Below are 10,158 nucleotides of genomic sequence, written 5' to 3'. Positions count from 1 at the left end.
CTCTCCCTCCTCACAGCTTTTCACATTCAATGTGACTTTCAGTCGTATTTGGCTTACACCACAAGACTCACAGTATTCAGTTTCAAAAGAATAATTGTTCCAGGGTGCACTCATTTCTGCATTTAGTTTGTAAGCTAAGGATAGAAGCATACCTATACTGTACTCCATTCTCTCTCATTCCTCCTCCCTCCCTCTCTCTCTCTCTCTACCTCTCTCTGTGTCTCTGCCTTTATTTTTCACTTATTGTCTCTCCCTCTACCCCACCCCCCACCCCCCACATACACAACACACAGAGATAGAAATGCTTAACGTGAATGAAGTTTAGGGTACAAGATTTAGTATGCAATAAAAAGTTTTAATGCCACTTAATACAAAAAGCCCATTAGTTGACAGGTGTTTACAGGAGGACACACCAGGTCCTCAGAGGGCTAGGTGCTAGAAGGGTTACCACCAAAGGCAAATTCATGGTGGTGTTTGGAAAATGGTCACGCTGAATTTCAATCCTTTTCAAACAAGCTTTTTCTCTCCTTGGCGTTTGCATATGCTGTTCTCTCTGCCTAGAAAGCCTTTGCCCTTCACCCCAACCCCTTTTAAACTAGTGCCTTGTCATCCTTCAGGTTTCAGCTTAAGCATAGCTGCATCAGAGGGGCCTGCCGAGACAGATCTCCCCATAATCTCTATTTCAGCACTGTCGGTATTTTCTTCAAAGCCCTTGCCAACTATTTCATTTTATCCAAATTTAAACTTTATTTTATTTAATTTTTTGTCTGCCTCTCCCATTAAGCTGAAAGCCATTTGAAAAGAAGAGGATTCATGTAGCCTTCATTTTACATCACATAGTAGATGCTCAATAAATACTTTTGCATGAATGACTGTACTCAAATCAACCTTCTGCTTGGAACTTAGGGAAGTTGATTTCATCACCTCAGTGTCTTTTCCTGCCCGGGCAGCTCCTGGGTCCCACTCCCCCATTCCCGCCACTGGCTGGTGTCTTGATTTGCTTCCCAGGCATCCACTCCCTCAGCTTGGCGATGCCTCTCATCACCTCCACTGAACACATTCCTGAGCACCTTGCAACACCTTTCTCCTCCATTGTGACACTTTCCCCAGGCTATTAGTTACACCTGTTTCTGGGCTCCTAATACACTTTCATTTTCTTCCGTATTTTCTCATGTTTGTTTCTTTTATTACAAAAGTTGGAAAGTGCTCCTAGAAAACTAAGAATAAACACCTTAAACATAGACGTGTATAAAGTAAAAAGTGAAATCCTCCCTTCCCATTCTAATGGCTCCAGGTGACCACTGGTACCACTGAGTTCTTTTCTCTGATTTACAAACTACACTAAATCCTCTTATTTAAGGGGATGATTGCATACTTCTAGAAAGTAAAAAACGGATAGTACAATAATACTGCTTAGTGACTTATTTTTCAATTACTCTCATTTTGCTTTTCATGTTAGAATGGGGAGAGCAACTTTGACTTTTCAAGGACTGATTATTGGTCCATTGTGTTTGTACCATCATTTTAAAAAATCAGTTTCTTGATGGCTCTTTAGGTAGCTTCTATTTTTTTTAAAAAATGATAAGCAATGCTGTGATAAATCCCCTCATACATTTGAGTAGATATTTCTCTGGGGTGTACCTTTAAAAGTGGAGTTGTTGGAGCAAATGACATCCCATTTTGTATGTTGATAACTCAAGCTTCACTGTTTTCTAGAAAAGCATGCCCCTTCCCACTCTCACCCACCGTGCACGACAGTGTCTGAAGCTCCGTATCATGAATGGTATTATCACTGGATTTAATCTTCACTGTCTAAATGGTCAAAAACTTTCCTGTCTTCAATTGATGTTGAATTATTTTCCATATTTCATCATCACTTCTGTCCTTTGTCTATAAACTATTGTTTATATCCATTGCCCATTTTTCAATGAGAGTGCTTAATTTTTACTCATTTGCAATGGCTTTTTAAAAAAATTGTGGTGAAATACAAATAACATAAAATTTATCATCTTAACTATTTTAAAGTGTACAGTTCTCAGCAGCATTAAGTACATTCACTATGTTGTGCAACCGTCACCACTATCTATCTCCATAATTCTTTTCATCTCTAACTCTGTACCCATTAAACAATAACTCCCCATGCCCCAGGCAACCATTATTCTATTTTCCCTCTCTATGAATCTGACTATAATGGTTTTTAAAATAGTATGCATATAAATTTTTGTCTGTTAGAAAGGCTGAACCTATTCTTCCAAATTTTAGCTTGCCTTTTAATTTAATAATGTTTCTTATATGGAAAGTACACATTTTTTAGAGCTTCACCTTTTTACATCAGGAACGATGACCACTTTGTTTTTTAGGCTTTTGAGTTTTACATTTTGCTTTGAAAGACTGCCTCACCCTAAAATGATAGAAGCATTCTGCTGATTTCTTCTAGTAATAAACGTACTCTGGTCATACCTGTATTTCAGCACCTCTTCTGTATTCTAATTAATAGTAATAACTAACATTAATGAGAACTGTGTTCCAGACACTGTGCTAAGTTCTCTTCATGTACTATCTCATTTAATCTTTGCTGTGGTTTGGATGTCCCTCCAAAGACCATTGAGGCTTGATCCCCACTGACAGTGTTAAGAGCGTGGGAAACCCTACTATGATAATTGAAAGGTGGGACCTTGAAGAGGTGATTAGATTGTGAGGACCATGCCCTAGCAAATGGATTAATCCATTGATGGTTTAATGGTGGTCATGGGTGCGTTTCTAGGGGCTTTAAAGGGAGAGGCATGAGGAGGTGAGCTCTCTCTCTTGCTTCTGCCCTTCTTGCAATGTGCTACTCTGTGTAGCTGAAGTCACCACCAAAGAAGGCCCTCACCAGATGTGTTCCCTAGACTTTGGACTTCCCAGCCTCCAAAATTGTAAGGAATAAATTTCATTTTCTTATAAATTATCCAGTTTCAGATAGTACTGTTATAAACAAAAGAAATGGACTACTATGATCTTCATGACAAGTCAACGAGGTGGGTCCTATTATTATCCCCATTTTATGTGAAAATTGAGTCTTAGAGACTTTAAATAATTTATCTGCTTCAAGTGGCAGAGCTGTGCTTTGAACCCAAGCCATCTCACTGCACTCCAGCCATTAAGCAATGAATCTGTTTTCTCTGTGCATTGGTGCTCCTCAAGGGCACGACTTTGTCTCATCTCTATTCCTACTCCAGTGCAGAGGTTCTCAACAGTTATTTTTGAAGTGAGTTAATCCCTGTTACCTAAACTCAACATCCTCCGCACAAGCTCAGGCACAGCCCTTCCTATCTCTTCCTCCACTGTCTCACTTGTCTGTGAATTCAGTTTTGACCTTCCTTCTGAGCCCCATGGAGCTGCTGCTTTTCACTAGGAACAAACTGCCCTGGGTGGTCAATGGTCTTCTCAGGCACTATGACCACTTTCTCAAGGTTATGACTGTCCTATCATGACGTTGCTCCCCTCACGAGTTCTCTACTGGGGCCTCTCATATTCCACTGCTCTGTCCTCTCTCCTTAGAGGAGAAAAAACCTACACCTTCCTTTCTGTCTTGCAGACCATAACTCTACCATTGTCTTGCAAGAACCTCTCCTCTTTTGGAGTTCACTCCATCCATTTAGTACCCCTTCAGTGCCATGACCTATTGATTTCTGGGCAGGTCCCCCTCCCACTCCTTAAGGATTTTAGCATCAGGCTCACAGCTTTCACCTCTCCACCTCCCACTGACTCCCTTAAAGGCTCCAACCCTCCTATTGCTGACCCTTCCAATGCCCTGGCCTTAAATCTTCAGTATTTACACAAATATTCTTCCTCTCCTTAATGTCTCTGACATAAGCCCAGCCCTGGCCCCGGATTCAGTCATGACAGAGATGTCCTTTCTTGTCTTGCTCCCTTGTTTTTCTACTACAGCCTCCAACCCACTTGCCAATTTCTAGGCTCAGACAGACCCCGTTCTATTTTCTCCACTCCTCCCAATTGCTGGGGAAGTTCAGGAAACCAGGGTGTTTGGGTCTGTTACAGATTCATCTGGTTCAACTTCGGGAGGATGATCTCTGCTGTCTGGCCACCTTCTCACCACCTCCAACTGCCTTCCTCATCCACTCTCTGTAGCATCTCTCCTAAACCTTTAAACCTGCTAGAGCTGAACCCCACTTTCCAAAGATGCCTTTGCCTCCTCCTTTACGGAGGAGGACAGGCCACCTCACCCGAGCTCTCTCAGCCTCTCTAACCTCTACTACATTCCCTCTTTCCCATATCAGAAGAACACACCTTCCTCTTTCCCTTTATCCCTTGGGGCCATCATGAAATATAATGGGGAAAAAACAGGCTTTGGAAGCTGACAACCTTGAGCTTGAATTCCAGCTCAGGTATCAAGTAGTTTGATGTCCTGGAGCAATTTCTTTACTGTCTCAGGCCTTACTTTCTTCACCCATAGGTGGAGGTGCTAATAGTACCAGCCTCAAAGGGACTTGTAGCGAGGGTTAAATGGTCTGAGGCACATTGGCAGAGGCACCTGCCTGGAATTTCTGAGCTTTCTTCCCACTGCCGCACTCCCGAATTCCCCACCTAAGTCACCGATCCTGTTCCCTTTCTCTTCAGGGGCTTTCCCCCATCATTTGTTTCTTACTTGTTTATGATTATTTTATCTTTCCTTTTAACTAAATATTTTTTGTTGACTTACAAAAATGTGAAATTCTCTTTCACCCCAAGAAATCCCCTTCCTGTGACTCTGCTGACATCCTCCCCCTCTTCTTAACTTTACTGCCAAATCCCATAGAAGAGTAGTCTACACCAGGTGATCTATTTCTCTCCCATCCACTCTCTCTTTCACCTTTCACCATCCCCATCACCATATTTAAATTAGGTTCCTAAAGTCACAATGGTGTGGGCCTTGGATTCCATGGTTTTCTGTGGTCTTCAGCCTGCTACATTTAGCTGCAGTGTTAGGTGGTGCCAATGCGCTGCTTCTACTTGAAAACCCACCTTGACTTCTTGTCACTGTCTGTTTTTTGTTCTCCTCCTGCTTCTCTTGCTACTGCTTCTGTTCATTCATTCAACAATTTTTTATTGAGCATCTCCTATATACCACAACTGTGCTGGGTGCCAGGGATACAGTGGTGAACAACACAGGCAACGTCTGCTGGCTCCTTAAGCTTATGATCTCATGTGGCAGACATCAGGCAGTCACACACATTCTCTGTATCAGCTACCTGCTGTGTGAGTTTACATATTTACAGAGTGCTAAAAACACATATAACAGTGAGGAAGAATGGGGGAGGGGAAGTTAAGTCAAGGAAGGACAGTTTGAGGAAGTGATATTTAAGCTGAGATCTGCAAGATAAATAAGTGTTAGCTGGGTGGGGGTGGCAGAGTTTGGAGAGGTGGCTCCCAGGAAAAAGAAGGAAAACTGTGAAGGCTCTGAGGTGAGAAGTCTGACAAATTCAAGAAACGGAAAGAAGGCCAGTGTAGCTGGAGTGCAGGGAATAAGGGGCAGGGGTAGATGAGGTCAGCAACGGACAAGGGGCCAGATCATGTGGAGTCTTATAGGAGACATGGAGAGGGTTTGGGATTTACTCCTAAGAGCAGTAGGCTACTATTGAAAACCTCTCTTCCCCTGCCTGTTTTCTCACTTTGGATGCACCTCATAGATGGGTCCTTGGTCCACTGCCCTTTTGGCCATCAGGTGTCATGACTGAGTAGTCACCTCTATAGGGTTGATTCCTGAATCTCAACACCCTCCTGAATTCCAGTCCTTTTCCCAGCTTCCTACTACAATTATCCTCTGGCATGTCCTGCTGTCACTCCAAATGTAAATATTGGAAAGAAACCTCCTCATCTTCCTTTTCAGAATCCTTCCTCCTCTTGTTTTTCATCTTGGTTCCTGGCAGCTGCACTGGCCTCCCGTTGACCCAGATTGAAATGCTGGTGTCTCCTTGACTCCCCTTTCATTTACTCATTCGTATTCATCCCAAGGATACAGCAGGGGCCAAATCTGATGGAGTTTGCATTCTAGTGGGGGGTGACCGAGAGTAAACACATCAATGTATATTATAATGCCTGTTAGTAAATGGTAAGTATATAGATAAAAATAAAGCAGATTAAAAGTGATGGGGTGGAAATGTTATTGAGCAATGGGAAAGCCAAACTCTGTGATGTCGGCTTTAGTGAGAAGAAAGAGCTTTTTGTGTAGCTGATCAGCAAGGAAACGGGAGGCAAGCTCACATCTATCTCCTCCAATCCGGGGTTGAGTTAAACTTTCACGGTTTAGGGGAACAGGTTGGTATGTGGAAGCACTCGTAGGTTTTGATTGGTGGGTTTCAGCCTTGCTTCTGAAAGAGCTCCTGTGTTCTTAGGTTCAGGTCATGTCCTGGCCTCCTTGGTTCCATGGGGAAGATCATTGGTCCTGGGTGTTATTTGGAGGTCAAGACTTTTTCTACTGTGCATGCCCAGGCTGCGTGACTTGCAATTTTTGGCTCAGCTCCATCTTCAAGAAAGCTGAAGCCATGGATAAGCAATAGACCTGGTTTGAGCTGATCACATGGTTCTAGGTACATTGCTTATGTTCAATCAGGGAAGGTCTCTTTGAGGAGGTACATTTGAGCAGCGGCCAGAATGAGATAAAGGATCAAGCTGTGTGGATATCTGAGGAAAGAGCACAGCAGGCAGAGGGAACAGCAAATGTTAAGGCCTAGATTTGGGAGCGTGCTTGAGGAACAGCAAAGAGGTGAGTAGCTGGAATGCATCAAGTGACAGGTTGACTGAAGACACAAGGCCAGAGAAGCAGCACCTATAGACTGTGCTGTAAGGTATGGAAAGGGGTTTGGAATTTCACTCTAAGTGTGTTGAGAAGCCATCAGAGGGTTTCGATCAGAGAAGAGACATGATCTGGTATATAGTTTAAAGAGTCCCTCCAGTTGCTGTGTGAAGAATAGACTATGGGGGTAAAGTGAATATCACACAGTAATCCATGTCCTCTCTACATTCACAGGGTCTCGCCCACATCCACCCATCCCATCCTCAAAGCTACTACCCTAAGTTAACCCCTCCGTCTCTTACCTGAGTTATTATTGTGGCTGCATAAATGACCTTTCTGCATTCTGCTGGATTTATCTTCCAGTTGGACAAATGTGAGCAAGTTATTCCCTTGCTCAAGCCTTCAGTTGCTCCCTACCTCATATGAATTAAGTACAACTTCTTTAGCCATCTATTCAAGGCCCCTTCTTGCCCTCCAACCCTATATCCAACTGCTGCCTTTCACATAGCCCAAGCTAACGTCACATTGAACAAGTCAGTTTCCCATATAAGCTTCTTGCCTTTTGCTCCATGCTTTTGCTCAAGCTGTTGCATCTTCCCATAGAGCCTTCTCTTGCCATCCCTCCCCTTTGTAAGGCCCCGATTTCCCAAGTCTTTCTTGATCACCCCATACAAAAGGGATTCTTCTTGCCTTTGGACTCTTACATGTTTCCAATGACGCTAATTGTTCTCTACTTAAGTAATAGCTCTTTATCATACACGTCTTATCTTCCTCACTAAATTGTAAAATCCTAGAGGGCAGGGTCCAAGCTTGATACATCGGTGCACTTTCCATCCACAGTGTGTAACCCAATGCTCACAGTGAGTACACAGCAGGTACCAGTTGAAGGAATGAATTCCTGGATCCAGAGGATTTTAATAGTCTATTTGGAGAAACACAACCTAAAGCCGTATAAGTGAATAATATAAGACAGTATGTAATGGAGGGATACGTTATGTGGCACATAGTCTATGGACTGTAGGAATTCAGAAGGGAAATCAGCAAGAGGCAGATTGGTCAGAGAAGAGTTAACAACAGCCGGTGTTTCTGGAGTGGTTACCATATTCCGGGCTCTGGGCTGGACACTTTGCATGCGTTACCTCACTCTTCTCAACCTCCCTGTGCTACAGGCACTTATATGATACTCACCTGCAGATGCAGAAATTTAGGTAGTAAGGTAAAGTGACTTCCTCAAAGTCACAGGTGCTATACCATCTACAGAGGTGGGATTTGAGCACATCCCTATCTATTTGGTTAGCCTGTACCAATCACTCTACCAATCAGCCTTTGAGAACCAAGGAAGGGCTCCACTGTGAAAGTAGGGTTTGTGTTTTATCTCCTGTTTCCCTCCAAAATGGATTTGAAACAGCTAAGCATGAGTTGAGCTATGCCTGGGAAGATGACTAGGATCTGAAGGTGAGGCAGATGTTTCAGATTAGGAAAGCAGCTGTTTGTGGGCCATAAGGCAGACCTGTTCCTGGATGGGAGCAGAGTGAGAGTGTGTGTTGGGGACTAGGTGGTTGGGTAAGTGGAGAAAGTGTGTGGAAGACATTGAATGCCAAGGAGGATTATTGAGTGTGAATGTTCCAGGATACAAGAAGATATTTAAAAATTCTGAGCAGGGTCAGGATATAACTCCATTCAAAGAACATTTACTGGGAAAGACTTTGTACTAAGTAGAGAAATGGAACTGTAAGATTCCCTGAGTAAGCTCTTGCTCTCAAAGAGCTAATGATCTTTTGGGAGAAACAGCCTATAGGATGCAGACATAGCACAGTGGAAACAGAGCAGGAGGATCAGAGAGAACTACCTAAAGGCTGTGGCATGTGAGCCAGTCCTCGCAGAGGGGTGGGAATGGAAGAATACAAGTGAGAGCCCACTTCTGGACTGGAGGGAGGGTGGTGTTTAGAACAGATTACCCCAGTAATTACGTACAGGCTGAGCCATTGAGCAGTCTCTAACACATTGAGATTTCTGGGAGAGAGATGCACTTCAGGTCAAAAATCCATCTGCACAGGCAGCAGTTCATGTGAAAAAGACAGAGGGGTCTTAGTACTCAGCAAGTTCAATGAGAGAACGAAGCCACATAAGTGTCAAAGGAACTGAATGAGTCTCAAGCTGCCTTAAAAGATGTTCAGAGTTGCATATCCAGCTCACAGACTATATCCTGAGAATTTTGTCAGTTTGGGGAGCTAGATCTAGTGGCTCACAGCTGGGGATGATCTTGACCTCCAGGGGACATTTGGCAAAGTCTGGAGACATTTTTGGTCATCACAACTGGGAGCAGGTGCTACTGGCATTTAATGGGTAGAGTCCAGGGATTTTGCTAAATGTCCTGCAATGTACAGGACTGCTCTCAAGCCCCAACAACAAAGAATTATCTAGACCAAATGTCAATAGTGCCAGCTTTGAGAAACCCTGCTCCAGCGAATGAAGCACTGAGAGCATGGTTAGTGGAGGGAACAGTTTTAAAAACAGTCATTAGAAGCAATCAAAGAAACTGGGAATATTTATCCTGGAGAAGATTTACGGACCTGAGAAATATCTTAGGAAAGCATGAAGAACTGAACCGTTCTGAGCAATCGCCCAAGTTTCCAACATTATTCACCCTGACCACTGTGATAGGAATCCAAGCAGACTAATGTTTGGATAAGTAAGAAAGTCAGTTTTAATAGGAAACACTTATATAGCATTTACTGTATCTCAGGCTAAGAAGTGTACATATACCAACACATTTAATTGTCACAACAAACCTATCAAACCCATTTTTCAAATGGAGAGACTGAGACACAGATAAATAGGCAACTAACTTGCCTAAGATCACAAAGGTCAGTGAGTGGCAGAGTCAGGATATGAGCTCAGGCAGCTGTACTCTTAACTACTGAGCAGTATTGCTACATTGGAAAGAGCAGTGTTGTAAAGAGATGGCCTGTGTTCAAATCCCAGCTTTACCACTTACCAGCTGTGCAGCTATGGGCGTGTCACTTAACCTCCCTGAGCCATACTTTCTCCATCCTGCATGATAGGGTGTATGATAATAAGATGATGAATGTTTTCCAAGTTCTTCTGCACTGTGATGAATGTAGTTCTTACAACAACTTGAGAAGGAGCATTATTATCTTCCTTTTATATGCATGAGGATTACATTACCTAGAGAGATTGAGCGACTTACCCAAGCTCACACAGCTAGGAAGCAGAGAGTCGGGATTTAAATCCACATCCATCTGACTCCAGAGCCCATTTTTAACCACAAAGCCATTACATTTGCAAAGCTGAGGATAGCATGACAAAGCATATGGAAAATTGCCTGGAACATAGTAAGCAATTAATGATAACTGTTTATT

The sequence above is a fragment of the Cynocephalus volans genome, chromosome 4 (genome assembly GCF_027409185.1).
Source record: "Cynocephalus volans isolate mCynVol1 chromosome 4, mCynVol1.pri, whole genome shotgun sequence".
In the NCBI taxonomy this organism is placed as follows: Eukaryota; Metazoa; Chordata; class Mammalia; order Dermoptera; family Cynocephalidae; genus Cynocephalus; species Cynocephalus volans.
The sequence above is the reverse complement of the archived record's forward strand: the minus strand, read 5'-3'. Positions refer to the sequence as shown.